Genomic DNA, 23826 nt, shown 5'->3' with positions numbered 1-23826 from the left:
TATATAAACTAAATTTCAATATTAAAAGAATATATAATTTCTTCTAGTTATAAAGTTATGTTTCTAGCTTTTAACACATTATACTTAATTTATTATGTCTAATATGTTGTTGTATGTAAACCATTATCATTTTAAGGCTACAAATTTTGAACAATTTGTATAAAATACTTAAATTGTTAATTTAAATCTAACCTTACAAGATTAACTTAAATATAAATTTTAGTTCAGCTTAAACAACCTAAAGAATATTTTGTAAATATTTAAAAATAATAAATTGTAGTGTCTTTCGAATAATGATTATAAGTTGGTTAATAAGGTTAAATAAATATCAAACCTAAAGTTTAATCATAAATAAACTAAATTTCAATATTAAAATAATATTTTTACTTCTATTTATAAAGTTTTGTCTTTACCTTTTAACATATTATACTTAATTTATTAGATTTAATATGTTATTGTATGTAAACCATTATTAGTTTAAAGCTACAACTATTGAATAGTTTAGACAAAATACTTAAATTGTTAATTTAAATATAACATTACAGGGTAAACTTCACTATAAATTTCAGTTCCACCTAAAAAACCCAAAAAAATATTTTATGAATAGTTAAAAGTGATAAAATATAGTGTAAAATGCAAAAAGTAAATTGTAATATCAATTTAACTAAAATATTTCCTAAAGATATTTTATAATCATTAAAAGTTTTCAAATAAGTTATTTAAAATGACTTATAGTAATAATAGTTAAAAATAACTCTATATAAATGATTATAATGTTACCTTTAGAATAAAAAAAATTGTTTGATGTTTTAAATAATTACAATGATAGAAATTAAAACGATAAGCAAATAAATTTTAAAAAATTAATTATCAATAACAACAATTATAAATAACATTAAACCATATATTATATTTAATTTTATTCATGAGTAACCCATGGATAGAGGTCATTCAAAAGATTGAGATTATACAGTTTTAATTAATGCATATATTATCATATAACTCAAAATAATCAATCTATTATATCAACTTTGTATACGAATTATTATATCAAATTTAACAACAACATTATTGTTATATTTAATAAAAATATATATTTGTAAATATTCCAGCTATATAGATACTTTTGCACAACACGCGGGCATTCGCCTAGTATTAACATATACATGTAGATAAAAGGAGATGGTCATAATTAAGGAAGGTCTATGGAAAATTTTTAAACCATGTGGACCATCTTAAAACAAAAATAAATAAATAAATAAATAAATAATAAGTAAATAAATAAAAATAAAAATGAAAACTTAAACCCAAATTTCAAATAACCGTAAGAGCTATTTATGAAGCTTTGTGTAAAAGTATTTTACCAATGTTGGATTCCTTGTTTCGTGTTGATATGTTCAAAAGAGATAAAATATATAATAGTTTTCGTTAAAAGGAAAAATCAAAGCCAGAGTCGGTCACTCCAAGGAAACGATCAGTCGTACCAACAGTCACTCGTCATAGGGCACGTACTTTTCTTTTCCTTTTAGGGTAAATAAAGAATTGTAAGGAAGGGGTAATTAAGGAAGATTCTGCTTTCATTGACGATTGACGAGGCGCCACTTCTCAGTACTTCTCAAGGATATAATGTAGAGAGAGGAATAGAGAGAGATAGGGCATAGACATCTGAAGTGGAAAAGTTAGGTCTGAGAGTTGATTTGGAGAGGGGATATAATTAAGATGGGACGGAGGAAGTTGGAGATGAAGCGAATCAAAGATAAGAATAGTAGACAAGTGACGTTTTCAAAGCGGAGATCAGGGTTGAACAAGAAAACCCGACATCTTTTCGTTCTCTGCGATGTCGACGTCGCCGTCGTCGTCTTCTCCTCTCTTGGCAAGCTCTATGAATATTGCAGTGGCAGTACGAACAAGCGATTCATATATCGTTTTGTGTTTTGACTTTTGTTTGATGATATTAAATTCTTGCGCTTTCTGCTCTGTACACGTGTGCTTATATGTTGGTTATCTGCATAAAATTTTCCGACATATATATCTGCGATCCAAATGGTCACAATAAGCGATTTCACGTGCATATATAATATTAGCAGGTAGCGATGTACTTGATGACTTCATTATTTCCTGTCATGTCTAATCTGTGGCGAGTTCGGATTATTGAGATGTATATAGTAGGTTTCAATCGATCATCCGATTAATTCATAAGGGCTATTGACATGGGGTTGGTGAACTGAAAAACTTGTGTCGTCTGTGGTGATATTAATGGAGATGTGATATGTTCGACTCGAATTTCCATAACAACTTCATAATTTTCTTTCTATTTTGAAGCCAGGCTATCGCCTATCGACACACTTATTTTCATTATTTTTTCAGGGTAAATTAGTCGTTTATGCTCACTTTATACCATAGGTATTGCATTTGTTCTTCCATGCTTGTTGTAGTACTTACTAATTCTGTTTCATGGGTTTAGGAACGTTTTTTATTAGAAATTGGTAGGTATTTAATAGAATTTATATTGGAATTAGTTGATATGAACTTTCATAAAGGCCTTTTTATAATTCAAAGTTTAGATGAGGTGTCGGTGCAAGAAATCGCGTCCATATGGGCGACAGATATCGTCGCTAGAGACCCTAAAGCTCGCTGCTATTGCATCATCGCTATTGCTCATATGTTGCGGCCAAAAGCTGCCACGACTAATGCCCTTATTATCGATGGTGATGTCGCCTTTATTAGGTCATAGGGTATACTCATCTTTCTCCTTTCACTTTTTGAATGTCATGTCAGTTTTACCGTTATTCTTCTTTCATTCACCAAAATGCAGGAAATGTTCACCTTTCATTATCTTTAAATTTTTTATTTTTTTTTAAAAAGTATATTTTATATGAATATTATATTCGTTTGTAGGAAATTAAAAACCATGAATTTTAATATATTGTTCTTTTATAAATTATAGTGTGTGTGTATGTGTGTGTGTGTGTGTGTATATATATATATATATATATATATATATATATATATATATATATATATATATATATAGGGTTAGATTCATGTGAGACGGCCTAATTTTGTGAGACCGTGAGACGTAATCATAGCCATTCATTTAGTAGATAAAACAAAAAACATTTTTAAAATGCAAATTAATTGAAAATTTTTGAACTTTTTTTTCAAATATTATTTTCGGAATTTATATTTTCCAAATAAAAATACCAGAAAAATAAAAAATAAATAAAAAAATACATTTTTTTACATATTCTAGTAGAATAAATAGAATATTCTACATATATAAGAAATCTAGTATAATATTCTAACATTCTAAAAATCACATAAGAATATTTATAGTGTAAAAAAATCTAGTATAATATTCTAACATTCTAAAAATGCATTTTTTAGGTAATTAAAGTTCTGAAAATAACAATTAAAAAAAAGAATTTTTGGATTTTTCCTTTTATTTTGCATTTTAAAATTATTTTTAAATTTGGTTTTACGATCTCATAAAATTAGTATGGTCTCAAATGAACCTGAACATATATATATATATATATATATATATATATATATATATATATATATATATATATTACAAAAACTAAAAAAAAAAAAACAAACTGTCCAATCACACGAGGAAAGAGATGGCGGGGTAGCCTCTCTCATCCTTTCCCCGCACCCCCCTGAACCACAGTGGCGGTATTGTGTGACGAGGTGCAGTTTCCTTTCCCACATCTCTTCCCTGCTCCACATCCAATGGTCTTAGTGTTTTCGTTGTCGTTGTTATTATTATTATTATTATTATTATTATTATTATTATTATTATTAGAATTAGAGTAGCTACAAATGCATAAAAACGGCTATTAAAAATACATAAAAAGAGTGGCAAATAAAGTAACGAAGAAAAACATAATAATGATAATATGATATAACACACTTAGTACAAATTTTATAATAAATAAAGTTGTTTGTTACACAAACTTAAAACATACATCAAACATAAAATAAAGCTAGTCCGAATCACCATCCTCATCCCCTTAGTTTCTTTTGTTGCCTCCATTATTTTTTGTGTCGTGAACCATCGAATTTACTCGACTAGTCTATATATCTCTATGCACCGGGTCTCTAAGCATACTCTCAAGACAATCTGCCTAAAAAATAAATATGTACATTAATATACTTATATTAACATGTATAAACCAATCTACCAACTTACCAACATACCAAACTACCAAAATTTCAAAATATATAAACCAAAATGCCAAACTAACAACACATATAAACCAAACTACCAAAATATCAAACTACGAAAATGTAAAAATTAACCAAACTATAGGTTACCAACATACCAAACTATCAAAAGAGAGTATATTATGAGATTGTTACATTCATGCATTATTCATCATATAGAACTTGTTTTTTCCTTTCCTTAAGAAATTAATAGTAGAGAAACTTACATAGACACACCTATCCACATGATTTTCAAAGGGAATAAGCTCAAACATTAAAAATCGTAAAATATATTAAGATGTCATTGACAGTTCATTCAAAAATACACTACATGTACAACCCCTTTCAAAGTGAATCAAAGCAATGGATGCGACTTGAAAGGATAATAACGTTGATTGAAGAAACTTATTATTGGCCATGTATGGGGGAAATGTTGAAAACTTATGCCTTAACATGCTTAATGTCCCAGAGGGACAAGATTGAGCAACACCAACCAAATCCATTACTAACTTCAAGCGATGTATGGGGAAGTGTCAACTATATCACATGCTTACCTTTGATGGATGTGGGAGTTTTATATTAGCAATATATAGCTTTCTAACTCCATGTGACGTTCAATTTACTCCAATCCATTGCATGGTAGATGAGTAAATTCTTTTATAAGAACATAGCAAAGTATTAGGGAGTACCACAAGCGATTGTAGTAGATTGAGATCGTTGTTCAAGAAAATGAGGATAAAACTGAACTTTTATGAGAGGAGAATCATTTACTCGGGGTTATGTTTATGATATTATGCGAGTGTCATACAAAAGAATTTGGACAAACTTTTTGGTAACACATACTTTTTATATAACATTCATGGAGTGAGGTGGTGTATTTTAGATTATCATGAGTGTCGTACAAAAGAATTAGGACAAATGTTTAGAAGTAATAAATAAAAAATTATTAATTGATGATGCTAATGTATAGTTCGAGGTACATTTTGGTCGGGCATAAGTGGTTAAAAGGTTTAGCAAGACTTTATCAAATATGGCATCCTACAATAAATGTGAAAACATCCAAAATCGAGGACAACACTCTCGACCCCTCATCCAACATTGTAACCTGTAACCATTGGCCAGTGAGGTAAGCACCAGGAAATTCACTTATTTCGGTAACCATACGACTTACCTTAGAGTATGTCTCGACCTTAGATCTAAGTTGGAATTTCATGATTGTACCCAAATTGTATCTATTGTGCGATTTTTTAAACTAGAGAGTATAGAATTAGTACACTATAACACTAGTCATGTGTTCCGCATATAAACATAAAAATTGTTTGAACCATTTCATACGAGTGTGACACATTAACTCCACAATATATGTAAATCATTATTTTTACAATTAATAAACATGAAGTTATTGCATCCATTAAACCATCTTCTAAATCATGCAATACCATTCATATTAAACTAGAAACACTTTTTTTTCGAATATTTAAACTTAGAGACATAAAGCCTGAACTTTGTGTAATGTAAACCAGTAAACCTGACAATGCTTAACATTTGGTAAAATCATATCCTCATATATATATATATATATATATATATATATATATATATATATATATATATATATATATATATATATATATATATCTTAGGCGAACGCCCGCACATTGCGCAGAAACACTTATATAGTTGAAGTCTTTATAAATATATGTTTTTTTAAATATAACAATAACATTGTTTAATTTGATAAAATAATTCATATACTAAATTGATATAGTATATTAATTATTTTGAATTATGTGATAATATATACATTTATTATAACCGTATAATCTCAATCGTTTAAATGACTTCTACCCGCGAGTTACACATGAATAAAATTAAATATAATATGTGGTTTAATGTTATTTATTATTGTTATTGTTAATTAATTTTTTAAAATTTATTTACTTAATGTTTTAATTTCTATCATTATAATTATTTAAAACATCAAACATTGTTTTTTGATTTTAAAGGTAACAATATAAGCATTTATATAGAGTTGTTTTTAACTATTGTTATTGTAAGTTATTTTGAACTACTATTCGTTAAATAGAGATTACAATTTAGTTTTTGCATTTATCACTACAATTTATCACTTTTAACTATTTACAAAATATTCTTTGGTTTTTTAAGTGGAACTAAAATTTATATTTAAGATGACAATGTAATGTTATATTTAAATTAACAATTTAAGTATTTTGTCTAAGTTGTTCAAAAGTTGTAGCTTTAGACTAATAATGGTTTATATACAACAACATTTTAAATCTAATAAATTAAGTATAATATGTTAAAGTTATTGACATAATTTTATAAGTAGAGGTAAAGATATTATTTTAAAATTGAAATTTAATTTATTTATGATTACATTTAGGTTTGATATTTATTTACCCTTATTAACCAACTTATAATCATCATTAGAAAGACACTACAATTTATCACTTTTAACTATTTACAAAATATATTTTAGGTTCTTTAAGTTAAACTAAAATTTATATATAAGTTGACCATTTAATGTTATATTTAAATTAATAATTTGAGTATTTTATACAAATTGTTCCAAAATTGTATCTTTGAAATGATAATGGTTTACATCCAACAATATATTAAAACTAATAAATTAAGTATATGTTAAAAGTTAAAAAACATAATTATACAAGTAGAAGTAAATATATTATTTTAATATTGAAATTTAGTTTCTATATGATTATGTTTTAGGTTTGATATTTATTTAGTCTTATTAACCAACTTATAATCATTATTAGAAAGACACTACAATTTATCACTTTTAACTATTTACAAAATATTTTTTAGGTTCTTTAAGTTAAACTAAAATTTATATTTAAGTTGATCATGTATATTTAAATTTATAATTTGAGGATTTTATACAAATTGTTCCAAAATTATATCTTTAAAATGATCATGGTTTACATCCAACAATATATTAAAACTAATAAGTTTAGTATATTTTAAAGTTAAGAAACATAACTTTACAAGTAAAAGTAAGATATTATTTTAATATTGAAATTTAGTTTATATATGATTACATTTTAGGTTTGATATTTATTTAACCTTATTAACCAACTTATAATTATTATTAGAAAGAAATTGAAAAGTCATGGGAGTTTCAAATAAATGTGGTGAAATGAAAAATGCATGTGACTTTCAAATGAATATGGTGAAAGGAAAAAATGTTTCTTTTATTTATATATATATATATATATATATATATATATATATATATATATATATATATATATATATATATATACATCCCAGTTTGATGAATCTCCACCACCATCAACCATATATGGAGGTTTATAGACATGAAAGTATAATATTTTATCAACTAGTATAATGATTATGTATTGCTCTACAAAAAACAAAGTATACAATTATTCAATCTTCAAGCATTATTTAAAGCTTTACCAACAAACCTCTTATTATGCTTAACATACCTAACATTAGTGGTGGACTATGAAAATATCTCGATATATATATATATATATATATATATATATATATATATATATATATATATATATATATATATCTTTAAGATAATGGCTTTTTAATGTTATATAATCATTAAATATATATATATTCCATCAAATACCAAAACCTTAATTTGAAACCCTAACTTCAAATTGAATTCACTGAGGATTAAGCCAAGTTAAAAAGAATATTTATTCCTAGTTTTGCTATTACAACCACCACTAAATTGTTTCCTTCAATTCTCCCACTCACCTAGCACATCTTGACTTAAACAGCATGTGTAAACATCCCACTCATGGTAAGTGACTTGTAAAGAATGCTAAATGTATGTTTGTTTGCAAGCTTGCCTATGTCCTATATGTGGTTGGAACTTTTTTTGTTTGGTTGATTATTTGTCTACATGGCTTGTCCTACATCGCCTAGTTGAGTGACATTATGTTGTGCCTACTTGATCTTCCTAAGTCACATGCCAAGTTGCTTAGACCTATTGTTCAATCTTATTTTCAATGGGATCCAACTTAAATAAATATGTAAGTCACATAGACCTTGAGGTCGTAGAACTCCTTATAATTGCAAAACAAAACAACACCAATAATGAAGTCTGATATGATATGAGGTAAGGGGAATTGCTTCTATTGATGACCTCCAACATAAGGTGTAGATGAGCCTTTACCCTAAGGTAGGGCTACTGCTTTCATTAATGTTTGTTTGATGGCATAAGAAACGCTAGCCTACGATGGACGACCCTTGCATATGAAATGTTAGACCACAATATGTGGAGAATAACCATTAGGTATAAATATAGAAATAAAAGCTAATATTAGTTATAAAACTGAAAGAGAAAATGGAAAAATCCCAACATTGTAATAGCTACAAAAAGGTTCTTACTAATATCAAATTCATACTTTTAGAATGTCCATTCAATACAACATAAAAATATACGTTTAATATTATAAATTAATGGATAATTGTAGGTATTTCACTTAGTGATAAGGAGGTTAGAAGGCAACACCTTCCTTTGCTTTGGGATATTGTTATTTATCTACCTTGTGTTGGTTATAGGATCGTTAAGGGTAACGTTTAACCTTTTCACTTCTTCTCATGTTCTTAAATATTTTGAGATGCTTTGATATGTCGGTACATGCCTATTCCCTACACACATGGTATATATAACCTTTTAAGCTTAGTAAGCAGTTATTGTTTCATGAATAAATAATTTTCATTAAGCATATTTGATTAGCACATGAAAATAAACTTTTGAGATCTCGTTGCAAGGTTTAAGTATGACATAGTTATCTACTAGCCTTTGAGTCCACATAAGGGTTGCCCCATAAGGTCTGCAACTCGTCTCTGCAATTTCATATCACGTTAGTTGGATATTTTATGAATACATGTGCAAAAACTTTATGCATTTTGACACCTCAATTTTGCGAGCACCGTCATCTATTTTTAGCAGCTTTATTTTAAATACAACAAGGGAATTCCATAACTTCAATAGATATTATTTCATCATGGTTTGATACAACAAAACTACATGAGGGAAAATGCATAATAATTGTCTAACATCTTATAATACATCCAAAATTGTTGTTAAAATAGGAACTATTTAATGTTTTACCTACTCCTTTTGATAGATACATGGATACGTAAAGGGAGTTGATTTGTACACATCAATTTATCTTCGTGCTTGTACACATCAATTTTTCTCCATGCTTTGAAATGTTGTATTGTATAACTCTATAAAATATAAATTGTTGTTTATGGGAACAAATTGTTTTGTATAAATCACTTTCCATAGGTAAGCTTTAAGCTTAGTGACTAGTCATGGTTTTAACATTTAACATGAACATTAATGCAAAATAATAATTAATGAATTCTTTTTTGTAACAATTTTAATGTTTGAAATTTAAAAACATTAATTTAAGATATCATAGCTACATATAAGTAAGCCAAACTTTTAGGAGATTAGCTAACCTCATGATCCACATAATGTAATGCTATAAGGTCCGTTTACAAGACCGTCCTTTATACCATACCATGTACTTTGGGTATTTTTTGGCCATACTTAACATGTATAAAACTTTCATATTAACTTTATAATATGCTATAGAATGTCTTTGAAATATCACTTCAGTAAAAATACATGACAAGTGTTATATATATATATATATATATATATATATATATATATATATATATATATATATATATATATATATATATATATGGGAAAAATGCATTCACTGAAACCTCTAAATTTTTAGGATGAAGAACAATACTTAGCCTTGCATGCTATTTATAGGTAATTAGGCACATTATGTGTATTGCTTTCCTTGTCCTTTAGGCTTAAAACATGGTACATTCATGAGAGAGTTACACCAATGTACTTGTTTCACCTTTTTTCATTAGAAGCTTACATATCTAGCCTCTAGCTTTCCCATGTCAACCTCTAGCTAGCTTAGATTCATCAACTAAAATTAATTTTGCACAACACAGATTCTTCACCTAAATTTTTGGACAACTTTTACCTCTAGTTGTACAACGTATGTATGGACTTGCTTGTTCATTATTTTTGGCATGAATTTGTCATTATTTGCTTTAGGTGACTTGTTACTTATGTTATGCTTACATCACCTTTGTAAGCATATGGTAAGTTATTTGTGTGTTCCCTTGTTTACTTTCACTTTTCTTTTTAACAAAATTTATAACATTTTCCATAAAAATCTTCCTTATATTTTCCCTGTAGTTTCCTATGTCCTTCTATAGTACAAGCAACATAATTTAAACCCTTGTAAAAACTTTATACTTTTTAGCTCCCCCCTCTCTCTCTCTCTCTCTATATATATATATATATATATATATATATATATATATATATATATATATATATATGTGTGTGTGTGTAACATCCCAAAAATACGAGCCAAAAATTTCATTTTTAAAACATATACTTTGCAAAACATTAGATATAAAACATTCACCGATCGTATCATTTCATAAAAGATGTCGCGTGTCTGGAAACCATTTTATAAAACATAATAATGTCAGAATACAAATCCCCAGGAAGATCTCATAGTGCGGAATACAAAGCATGTATGTGATGTGCTGCTACCGCGCCAGCTCCTTCCCCTTCGAAGAAGAGGTACCTGAAACCAAAACTGTAAACCGTAAGCTCGAAGCTTAGTGAGTTCCCCCACTGTACCACATACCATATAACCACATAACATACATATATTGTCAGGCATAACTGGGTGCCCGACCTACCCCTTCGGTCCTCTCGACCGGATACTGACTAGCATATCTGGGTGCTAGCCTCCCCTTCGGTCCTCTCGACTGGATGCTGGGGACTAATTCACCCCCTACTACTACCACATAACACATATCACATAATCTATCTAGCATGGTTGAGCATGACCGCCCCTTCGGCCCTATCGACCGGTAATCTGGGGACTATCTCCCCTACTGTCACTAGCACATAGCATCATATCATACTAACACAAAAACACATCACAAGTAGTAGCAACCCTAGATGAATATCACAGAGACAATCATCTATCATATAACCGCTACTGGTGGGCCGACATTGTGGCCGTAGACCCACCGCTACTGGAAGGTAATTCACCTCAAAATAGCTGTTGATCTGCGTGGGAACTGACTGCCTTCTGCTATTGCTGCCCTGGAAATCCTCCGGCTATAATTCCCACAAAACACTTAGTCAAATACTGCTAACCGACCTCAGGGTAAAATGAACATCTACCCCTAACCAAGCCAAGAGTCAAGGTTAAAGTCAACTTCCAGTTGACCCGACTCGCCGAGTTGGCTCGCCAACTCGTTGAGTCCCTATCCATTCGATTGACCATAATCCCGTCTCTACTCGTCGAGTTAGGCATTGACTCGACCAGTTTTCCTTCTAAACTGATGTCCAATAGTCCTTCATCCTACTCGCCGAGTTGTATGAACAACTCGTTAAGTTCATCTTCATCCGAAGAACATTCTATGCTGAGACTCGCCGAGTTGTATGAACAACTCGTCGAGTCTGTTCTTGAGACAAGAAGATTGCCTTAGACTCGCCGAGTCAGGGCATTGGCTCGCCGAGTTCCTCCATCAGTGAGTCTGGCTTCCGACTCACTGAGTCACCCCCCATGACTCACGACCCTACTCAGCAAAAACGAAAAGGGGAAAACTCGGGGAATCGTGAATCGACTCGTCGAGTCCGATGAACGACTCGTCGAGTCTTTCACATGCAATTACTATATACTCGATTTTGCTTGAATCCATCTCATGCCATACATAGATCTGAGTTCTTAGGGCTTGATTAACACGTAAAGTTTCCAACTTTACGTGTAAATAAACACCAATGAAGGTTTTAGGGCTCAAAATGCACTAAAAGAGTAGATCTAGGGCTTTCAAGTAATATGGCTCCAAAAAGGCAGTAGATCTGACCTCCTAGAGCTCAATCATGCCTAGATCTAAAGTTTAATCAACTTATCACAAACCCTAATTCATAATCAAGCGTGGAAATGGTTCAAGAAGGACTTTAATGGAGCTCTAAGGGACTCTTAGCATGAAAACAGAAGGAAACTGAGTTATACCTCAAGGAATCTCTTAAATAAAACCAAGATGCTTGGCCTCCTTCTTCTCCTCTTGATCTACTCTCCTTTTTCTCTCAAAATCTTCAAGAAATCACACCAAAACACTTCAATCTCACAAGGAACGAGGTTAGGAAGATATAGGGAGCTCTGAGGGTGAAGGGGGCGAGCTTGGGGGCACATATGATGGTTTAAATAGGGTGCAAACCCTTGAAATTAGGGTTTCATCATACAGAGGGGACTCGCCGAGTCGCCAACTTAAACGTGCTCATATCCCAGCTCTACTCGGCGAGTCGGGCCTACAACTCGTCGAGTCCAAGGCTAAAAATGCAAAATACTTAGATAAATTTTTCATACCAGGAACCAGGTGCTACAAATCTCCCCCCACTTATTTTAGACTTCGTCCTCGAAGTCTGCTGCTCGATCCTGAAATAGCTCGGGGTAATGCTCCATCATTTCTTCCACCGGCTCCCAAGTCCACTCCGAACCCTTCCGGTGTTGCCATTGCACATTCACTAATTCCACCCTCTTGTTCCTCAGATCCATCGACTTCCAGTCGAGGTTTGCGACTGGGCGCTCAATGTAATTCAGGTTGTCATCAACCTGGATATCCTCTAACGGCACCACCGCTGAATCATCCACTAGGCACTTCCGCAGCTAGGAAATATGGAAGGTGCTGTGGATCTGACTGAGTTCGGCTGGCAGATCCAGCCTATATGCCACCTTGCCACCTGGGCTACAACCCTGAACAGACCAATGTATCTTGGACCCAACTTGCCCCGCTTCCTGAATCGAATAACGCCCTTCCAAGGCGACACTTTCAAGAGAACCATATCCCCGACCTGGAACTCCAGGTCTGATTGGCGCTTGTCGGCGTAAATTTTCTGCCGACTCTGCGTAGTCTGAAGCCTGCTTCGAACCGGCTGGATTCTCTCGGTCGTCTTGAGCACCACCTCTGTGCTCCCCATGACCCTCTGGCCAACTTCACCCCAACATATCGGGGTCCTACACCTCCGTCCGTACAACATTTCGAATGGAGGACGGTCAATACTCATGTGGTATCTGTTGTTGTACGAGAACTCAACCAAGGGAAGATAGGTATCCCAGCTACCACCGAAGTCTAGCACGCACGCCCACATCATATCCTCCAAAGTATGGATGGTCCACTCGCTCTGACCATCCGTCTGCGGGTGAAAGGAGGTGCTAAAATGCAGACGAGTGCCCAACTCGTCATGAAACTTCCTCCAAAACCTGGAAGTGAAACGCACATCCCTATCTGAAATCACTGACACCGGCACCCCGTGCCACGCTACTATCTCCCTGATATAGATATCGGCCAACTTTTAAGCCGAGATACACTCCTGGATTGGAATAAAATGGGCACTCTTGGTCAATCGATCCACGATGACCCTAATCGAATCTACTCCACGCGCAGTCCTGGGAAGCTTTGTGATAAAATCCATCGTAATATCTTCCCATTTCCACAACGGGATATCCAACAGTTGCATCTTGCCGTGCGGTCTCTGATGCTCGGCCTTGACCTTCCTGCAGGTCAAACATCGCTCGACGTACCAAGCCACATCCCACTTCATGCAGGGCCACCAATAGTCTAGACGAAGATCCCTATACATCTTCGTCGCCCCTGGATGAATACATAATCGGGATTTGTGCGCCTCCTCCATCAAGATCTGGCGCACGCCTCCGTGATATGGCACCCACACCCTACGATGTAGTGTCAATAATCCTCGACTATCATAATCGAAGGAGGTGACTTGACCCACTATTCGCTCGCTCTTCCGATGTTCCTCCTTCATAGCCTCCTGCTGAGCTTCCCGAATCTTCTCTAACAGTGGAGTCACCAGCGTCATCCTCATACACACATCCCTAATCGGTGCCGCCTTATGGCTAAGCGCATCGGCCACCACATTGGCCTTCCTCGGGTGATAAAGGATCTCGCAATCATAATCCTTCACCACATCCAACCACCGACGCTGCCTCATGTTCAGATTCGGCTGATCCATGAGGTACCTCAAACTCTTGTGGTCCGTGTAAACGGCACATCGAACCCCGTAGAGGTAATGCCACCAAATCTTGAGGGCGAAGACCACCACCCCCAACTCTAAATCATGTGTCGGGTAGTTCGCCTCGTGAGGCTTCAGCTGCCTCGAGGCATAAGCAATGACATGCCCCCTCTGCATCAATACTACGCCTAAGCCTAAGATAGACGCATCACAGTATACCACAAAATCCTCTACGCCCTTAGGCAGGGCTAAGATTGGCGCCTCGCACAATCTCCGCCTTAGAATCTCGAACGATGCCTGCTGCTCAGGCCCCCATCGAAAGACCACGACTTTCCTAGTCAACCGGGTTAGGGGTACGACTATCTTGGAGAAATCCTGAATGAATCTCCGATAGTAGCCTGCTAATCCTAGGAAACTCCGAATCTCGGATGGAGACTTCGGAACCTCCCATCTCATCACGGCCTCCACCTTGGCCGGGTCTACTGAAATCCCGTTCTGGTTGACGAGGTGCCCAAGAAACTGCACCTCGCGCAACCAAAACTCACATTTAGAGAACATGGCGTACAAGCTCTCCCTCCTCAAGGTCTCCAAAACCTCTCTCAGGTGCTCCTCGTGCTCCTCATGCGTCTTGGAATAAACCAAGATGTCATCAATGAAAACTATCACAGACCGATCCAACATCGGTCTACACACGCGGTTCATGAGGTCCATGAACGCAGCAGGAGCATTGGTGAGCCCAAACGGCATCACCACGAACTCATAATGGCCATAACGTGTCCGAAACGCGGTCTTCTGCACATCCTCCTCTCTGACCCTCATCTGATGATAACCTGAACGCAAGTCGATCTTGGAGAACCAAGATGCTCCCTGCAACTGATCAAAGAGGTCATCAATCCTCGGGAGTGGGTAACGGTTCTTCACCGTTACCTTATTCAGCTCCCGATAATCTATACACATCCGATGCGACCCGTCCTTCTTCTTTACAAATAGGATCGGGGCTCCCCATGGTGAACTGCTCGGTCGAATAAATCCCTTGTCCAACAGCTCCTGCAGCTGCGTAGACAACTCCTGCATCTTGGGAGGAGCCAACCTATAGGGTGCCTTGGCTATCGGAGCCGCACCAGGAACTAGGTCGATCCTCAACTCTACTTGACGCTCCATAGGTATTCGAGGAAGCTCCTCTGGGAACACATCAGCATAGTCTCGCACCACTAGAACCTCACTCACCGTCGCCTTACCCGCCTCCCGGGTGTCCATAACGTACGCGACATATCCCGTGCAACCCTGCTGAAGGTAGCGCCTAGCCCTTGCTGTTGAACATACCGTGGGTCCACGTTGTGGCCTCTCGTCGTGGATCACCAACTCTCCCCCACTCGGGGTCCTGATCCGCACTAGCTGATGTGCGCAATCTATCACCGCCCCATTAGGGCTCAACCAATCCATGCCTATAATCACTTTGTTCCCACGCAACGAAATGGGAACCAAATCCACCAAGTAGCGCTCCTCAAATAACCTCAGGACACAATCTCTAAACACCGATGAGGCCCGCACCGATCGATCATCGGCAATCTCGACTTCTAAAGGGCAATCCAACATGCTTGAGGACTTAGTAAACTTCTTGCTAAGCGCAAGAGAAACAAACGATCGGGTGGCACCCAAGTCAAACAACACCTGAACAGGGATACCGTTCACATGGAACGATCCTAACGCATATACACAGAGCACATATCAATATCATAACATCATGAAAATAAAATAGAGGGAAAGAATCATACCCGTCACAACATCGGGTGTGGAGCGTGCCTCCTCGGTAGTCAGCTGAAATGTCTGGCTCCTCACCACTGGAGCCTCTGCCTTGACCTGCCGGCCATCAGTAATCTGCAGGGTAGCTGGAGCTGGCGCCTTTACTGGCGCTGATGCTGACAACTGGGGGCAATTGGCCTTCTTGTGGCCCCTCTGGTTGCAGTGGAAACACAGCAACTCAGACGTTTGTATCACAAGTGCAGGGGCGGTACAATCCCTGCTGAAGTGCCCTAACTTGCCGCACTTGTAGCAGCCTGACGATCCCAACTTGTACGCTCCCTCGTGCGTCTTGCCGCATTTCCTGCAGTGGCCCCGCCCCTGTTGCCCTTTCGGCCCCGCATCTGGTCCCTTGGGCTTCTTCCCCCGCAGCCCCCGTAACATGCCCCTCTTCCGCCTTCCTCTTCCGGATGTGCTCCAGATCTATCTCCCTCTCCCTTGCCCTGGCAATCATAGAGTCTAGGGTAGGGCAAGCTGAAAACCTGACATGCTCCCGAATATCAGCTCGTAGCATGTCATGATAGCGGGTCCTCCTCATATCCTCGTCACCCGCATACTGGGGCACCAGCAACGCCCTCTCCCGGAACTTGGCAGTGATCTCCGCCACAATCTTCGTCGTCTGTCTCATATCTAGGAATTCCTTGGCCAGCTGCTGAAGCTCGACAGCCAGTGCAAACTATGCCCTAAACCTAGTCACGAAGTCCGACCAGGTCATAGCCTCGACAACCGAGGCTCCCAACAAGTCACCAACGGACTCCCACCAATCCCTAGCTCGATCTCTCAGACGTCCCGCTGCAAATCTCACCTTCGACCCCTCAGGGCAGAAGCTAGTCAACTGTGCAGACTCAATGTCTGCAATCCATCGCCTGGCGGCTATGGGGTCCTTCGCCCCGTGAAAATCCGGCGCACCACTGCCCCTGAAGTCCTTAAAGGACAGTGTGCGAGATCCCGACTGGCCAGATGCCATGTCGCTCCTGAATGCCCAGAGGCGATCCTCCATCAACTCAACTATCCCTTCCTTGATCGACCCGAAGATAATGGGGGTCGACTCAAGGATGCCTCTGGTGATCTCTGACGCGATGAACTCGCGTAGCCCCTCATCCACCGGCTCGAAACCTGATCCCGAACCCGATCCCTCTCCTGAACTGCCAACTGCTGGCCTCGAGCATAGTACCACCATTCTGAAATACGTAAATAATAATCATTAGCGATACTGATACCTATGGAGGGATCACACCTACTACAAGTTCCCTGGTCTTATCTTGGCCCTCCTCGGTTCGTGTACAGATCCTTTGCTTTCAGTAGTACGGGCCCATATTACCTTCCACATCTATCCATACCTTCTTCAAGGACTGCCTAGACTCTACCAGATCCTTTTCACTACTGCTGATCACTACTATACTCGTCCTAGGCTTGCCCTAGGGAAATCTCTAACTCCACCCTACTGTCCTCAGCTGCTAAAGGCCTCCTTGTAATGCCAATTAGCCATTACCTGAATACCATCACATGTGGTGAGGCTCAGATAATCTTTCGAGTAACAGACTCGGCTCTACAACGGTTAGACTTAGATAAGAGCTGCGCAATAGGGCCAAATCCAGCACTCTAGGATTATTCAACCCTGGTCACATGTGATGTGATGTATTCACTTAATGTCTAACTCCCATCACTCAGGGTCCCACGAAGCACAAAGCAAATAGCATTTAGACAAAAGGGAACAATCTTAAGCAAATCCGTCCTCATAGGGAGAAACTGAACTAGCATACAATGATAAACTCATACTATCATGCATAACCTAAACAGGCTATCCTACTGTTGTCTACTCAATTCTAGCATGCAATTTTTCATACACTGAAGCACATAAAGCAGGCACATAAGGCATCACTCCTAGATCCTTAGTCCTATTCTAGCATGCTGATCTAATGAAACTGATAAACATAACATAAGCTTGTATGGGTACTTTGAGGAATACTTACTTGAGCTCGGCCGGTCGCGCACATCACACACTTTGTTCTTTCTTAAAACTCTTTACTTAGTCTTTTAGAAAACATTTTCTTTTTTTTTTTTAAATCTTTTAATCCCTCGATTTGAGTTCAGACACCCCCGAAGGTGTGTCCGAATCCCTCAAACCAGGGCTCTGATACCAACTTGTAACATCCCAAAAATACGAGCCAAAAATTTCATTTTTAAAGCATATACTTTGCAAAACATTAGAAATAAAACATTCACCGATCGTATCATTTCATAAAAGATGTCGCGTATCTGGAAACCATTTTATAAAACATAATAATGTCAGAGTACAAATCCCCAGGAAGATCTCATAGTGCGGAATACAAAGCATGTATGTGATGTGCCGCTACCGCGCCAGCTCCTTCCCCTTCGAAGAAGAGGTACCTGAAACCAAAACTGTAAACCGTAAGCACGAAGCTTAGTGAGTTCCCCCACTGTACCACATACCATATAACCACATAACATACATATATCGTCAGGCATAACTGGGTGCCCGACCTTCCCCTTCGGTCCTCTCGACCGGATACTGACTAGCATATCTGGGTGCTGGCCTCCCCTTCGGTCCTCTCGACCGGATGATGGGGACTATTTCACCCCCTACTACTACCACATAACACATATCACATAATCTATCTAGCATGGTTGGGCATGACCGCCCCTTCGGCCCTATCGACCGGTAATCTGGGGACTATCTCCCCGTACTGTCACTAGCACATAGCATCATATCATACTAGCACATAAACACATCACATGTAGTAGCAACCCTAGATGAATATCACAGAGACAATCATCTATCATACAACCCCTACTGGTGGGTCGGCATTGTGGCCGTAGACCCACCGCTACTGGAAGGTAACTCACCTCAAAATAGTTGCTGATCTACGTGGGAACTGACTGCCTTCTGCTGCTGCTGCTCCGGAAATCCCTCGGCTATAATTCCCACAAAACACTTAGTCAAATACTGCTAACCGACCTCAGGGTAAAATGACCATCTACCCCTACCCAAGCCAAGAGTCAAGGTTAAAGTCAACTTCCAGTTGACCCGACTCGCCGAGTTGGCTCGCCAACTTGTTGAGTCCCTATCCATTCAATTGACCATAATCCCGTCTCTACTCGTCGAGTTAGGCATTGACTCGACGAGTTTTCCTTCTAAACTGATGTCCAATAGTCCTTCATCCTACTCGCCGAGTTGTATGAACAACTCGTCGAGTTCATCTTCATCCGAAGAACATTCTATGCTGAGACTCGCCGAGTTGTATGAACAACTCGTCGAGTCTGTTCTTGAGACAAGAAGATTGCCTTAGACTCGCCGAGTTAGGGCATTGACTCGCCGAGTTCCTCCATCAGTGAGTCTGGCTTCCGACTCACTGAGTCACCCCCCATGACTCACGACCCTACTCAGCAAAAACGAAAAGGGGAAAACTCGGGGAATCGCGAATCGACTCGCCGAGTCCGATGAACGACTCGTCGAGTCTTTCACATGCAATTACTATATACTCGATTTTGCTTGAATCCATCTCATGCCATACATAGATCTGAGTTCTTAGGGCTTGATTAACACGTAAAGTTTCCAACTTTACGTGTAAATAAACACCAATGAAGGTTTTAGGGCTCAAAATGCACTAAAAGAGTAGATCTAGGGCTTTCAAGTAATATGGCTCCAAAAAGGCAGTAGATCTGACCTCTTAGAGCTCAATCATGCCTAGATCTAAAGTTTAATCAACTTATCACAAACCCTAATTCATAATCAAGCGTGGAAATGGTTCAAGAAGGACTTTAATGGAGCTCTAAGGGACTCTTAGCATGAAAACAGAAGGAAACTGAGTTATACCTCAAGGAATCTCTTAAATAAAACCAAGATGCTTGGCCTCCTTCTTCTCCTCTTGATCTACTCTCCTTTTTCTCTCAAAATCTTCAAGAAATCACACCAAAACACTTCAATCTCACAAGGAACGAGGTTAGGACGATATAGGGAGCTCTGAGGGTGAAGGGGGCGAGCTTGGGCGCGCATATGATGGTTTAAATAGGGTGCAAACCCTTAAAATTAGGGTTTCATCAGACAGCGGGGACTCGTCGAGTCCAGAATATGGACTCGCCGAGTCGCCAACTTAAACGTGCTCATATCCCGGCTCTACTCGGCGAGTCGGGCCTACAACTCGCCGAGTCCAAGGCTAAAAATGCAAAATACTTAGATAAATTTTTCATACCAGGAACCAGGTGTTACAATGTGTGTCTGTGTGTGTGTAAGGAACATGAGTATATCCTAGAATCAATATAAGCTTAGGTACCCAAACCCACCATATTACGTCGTTTTTGTATCATATATCCATTGTAATGGTCCAAAGTTCATAAAATTCAACTCTTATCTTGATTTACTTCAAAGATTTTTCGAAATTTCATCAATATCTTCTTATATCACATTTTTTGGTCGAACATCTATCGGGCTATATATATATATATATATATATATATATATATATATATATATATATATATATATTATGTTAGCAGAAAGTTCTAGCCATATATATAATAGCTTTAAATGAAAATTATGTTAGCAGAAGATAATGATGAAAGTTCTAAAAAATTTGAAACTAAATCAATTTAGGAGTTGAATTACAAGAATTTTAGACGATTACAATGCATACATACACAAAACACGACGTAGTAAGATGGGTACCTAAGCTTATATACCTTCTAGGCTATATATATATATATATATATATATATATATATATATATATATATATATATATATATATATATATAGTTCACTAGAGATTAAAAAAAAATAGAGATCTTGAGATTCAACCTCAACTATATATTTCCTCATTTGTCGTTCTAACGTTCCAGCATACCGACATCACAGTGGGGTATGTCTAATCATAAATTATTATATGGCAGAGAGGTATAATCATATATGATTATACATGTTTATACATATATGTCTAATCATAAATGATTATACATATATGTCTGTTCACCGATTGATTAATCATATATGATTATAACGGTTGGTAACATAAGAGATGCAGGTGGAAGTGGTAGTGTCTGTGGTGGCAAAGGTGGTGATAGTGATGGTGGGGAAGGTGGCGGAGGTGAAAGGAATGGGAGACGTTATGTGACTGCCACTGGTTTTGTGTATATATAGATCAAGTTTCTTTAACGTGGACATTTCCACAAAAAATCCAATTCAATGTTACATAAGTCTTTAAGTTGATTAAAAACACCATTTTGAGCTTAAATAGAAACCTAAGACAAAACATTGGACATACAATAATTTGATTTCTAAAAAGCCTTACTTTCCAATTTTGTAAAATTCAACTTGTGGTATGCTATCCCATGCATTTTCATATCCTCACAACATCATTAGCTCCAGGTGACATGTGTTTTTATGCCCTTAAATCAGCTAGCTCATGCTATTTCATAACAGTAGTTTCAAAATACTTGGATATATATATATATATGCCTTTAAATTTCTTGTATATATTTATAAGATATTTGATCGCATTACCTCTTCTTTTTGCCAACTTAATTGTACTTTCATTTCATGAGGGTTGAAAAGTTGAGAGTTGGTTGCCTAAATTGAAAACCCTGAAGTTTATATATATATATATATATATATATATATATATATATATATATATATATATATATATATATATATATATATATATATATATATATATATATATATATATAAAGTTCTAAATAGATTTATTTTTTTCAAAAAGTTGGCTACCTTGAATAGAAATTACAAAAGTTGGATAACTTATTGGGCAATTTTCCATTTTTGAAGGCGGCAATATAATGATTGGATGGACTCATATGTTATCTAAATGGGTATTGTACAGTGTGGAGCTTATCCTTTCTAGGTATCAGAAAAGCATCCTTGAGACAGAAGAAGAAGAAGAAGAGAGAAGCACCCAAGAAAAGGCTTCCCAAGATTATATGGTAAATAAGTAATTTATTATCTATAATTTTAATTTTCTGTTGAATCTTGATCAGATATCACCAGATCTTAACGCTAAAACTTTCCATCTCACAGGAGGGAACTAACTACCCCTGTACAAGATTCCGAACATGCAAAGAGCTTCTAGAATCAGTGAGAAGGTAAGCAAATCATGATGGATCGATGCACTCACAATATGTATATTATGGATGTTAATCCGGCCCAGAGGTTGACTTGACAGGGTTGATGAAGAGGGAAATAAGGTATCTGTGAGTGACATGACAGAGTTAGAGGAGGAACTTATATAATGCTGCTCTTATGCATACACGTTCTAGAAAGGTTCTTATTTTTGTTTATGATAGTGTGCTAGCTTGTAATTGTACATATAGTTTTGTTTTGTTGTGTTGTGGTACAAATACAATATTGTTCTGTTTTGAACAAGATAGAATGGTCATTGGTTGGGTTGCCAGGTTGGGTTGATTATATATGGAGTGAATCTGTATTTAAATTGACAATATATAATAATTATAATAATGTTTGTTTGCAGACACAATTGATGATGGAGCGAATATCGAGCCTTCATGAACAGGTAGGTATTTTACTTTTCCTCCATACATACCCTGTTAATAATCTAATTAAGTTTTCATACATTGTTAATATAGGAAAAGAAATTAACAGAGGAAAAGGAAGAAATGAAGCAGCAGGTAAATCAATTACATGGAACTCTATACTTGTTTTTGATTGGATTGGATATGTGAGAAAAAAAAAAGCAAGAGGAAGACGAGGTGATGAGAATGAGATTAGATGTTGACTTACAGTGACAGTTACAATTACAGGTGGCATCAGCAGCAAAACAGAAAGGATATTTGGACGATGGTGCAAGTAGCCATTGCTACAAGACCAATTCATCTCAACTACTTATAACACTCCCTCTCTTCAACTTCAAGGATTTGGATTAATCTTTGAGTACCCACCCCTGCAAAATCAATAAAACGACTTTGGAAAAAATATACTATATACTCTGCATGTAGTAGTAAAGAAGGGGAGACTTTGTGCATATTATTGATTCATCACTAGACGCTTGTGCTCTTGCTGTATCATTTGACTTTATTTTTTATTCCTAATGCCGAATTATATATATATATATATATATATATATATATATATATATATATATATATATATATATATATATATATATATATATATATCGCCAAAAACTTCAAGCTAGCTTATCTTGGTTTCTTTAACAGTTGGCCTCTTTTTGAAAGCAACGATGACACTCTATCATAGCAATAGCATGCCCTGCAAGAGAGCTTACCCATGAAGAAACCTCCCCCTCCCCCTCCCCCTCCCTCTACTTTGATTTACCCTTTATTGGTTTTTATAGAATGCGTATTCACTTGGTTAATACAAAGAAAGAGAACAACAAATCTTGTTTGACCCACCCTCGAACACTAAAAGTCTACAAGTGTTCAAATGTTACAAATATGATATGGACAATAATATGATATGGACAATAATATATGTATATTTTCTATTTTATGTTTCAAACATAAACTGTGATGGAGGTCATACGTGGAAGGAGAAAAATTGGGGCAAAGCAGTATATATAATCGGTTATGATGATGTGGTGTTCAAATGGCAGTGGATGACATGGTCAACCAGAATGTGATAGCTTCACCTACAGGAAAGCTGCACCTTCAAATTTCAATACACA

The 23826-nt window shown here is 36.4% G+C and overlaps 1 pseudogene across 1 annotated transcript; it reads left to right on the top strand.

Annotated features, from left to right (window-relative positions):
• The first annotated feature begins 1719 nt into the window (after positions 1–1719).
• On the top strand, positions 1720–23246 carry LOC145100901 (agamous-like MADS-box protein AGL27; annotated as a pseudogene). Its single transcript, XR_013705351.1, has 7 exons — positions 1720–1909; positions 22005–22108; positions 22206–22267; positions 22348–22445; positions 22654–22695; positions 22769–22810; positions 22943–23246. The product of XR_013705351.1 is annotated as an agamous-like MADS-box protein AGL27 (transcript).
• Positions 23247–23826: the final 580 nt, after the last annotated feature.

The sequence above is a fragment of the Lactuca serriola genome, chromosome 4 (genome assembly GCF_051521515.1).
Source record: "Lactuca serriola cultivar US96UC23 chromosome 4, Lser_US96UC23_V15, whole genome shotgun sequence".
Classification (NCBI taxonomy): domain Eukaryota; kingdom Viridiplantae; phylum Streptophyta; class Magnoliopsida; order Asterales; family Asteraceae; genus Lactuca; species Lactuca serriola.
The sequence above is the reverse complement of the archived record's forward strand: the minus strand, read 5'-3'. Positions and strand labels throughout refer to the sequence as shown.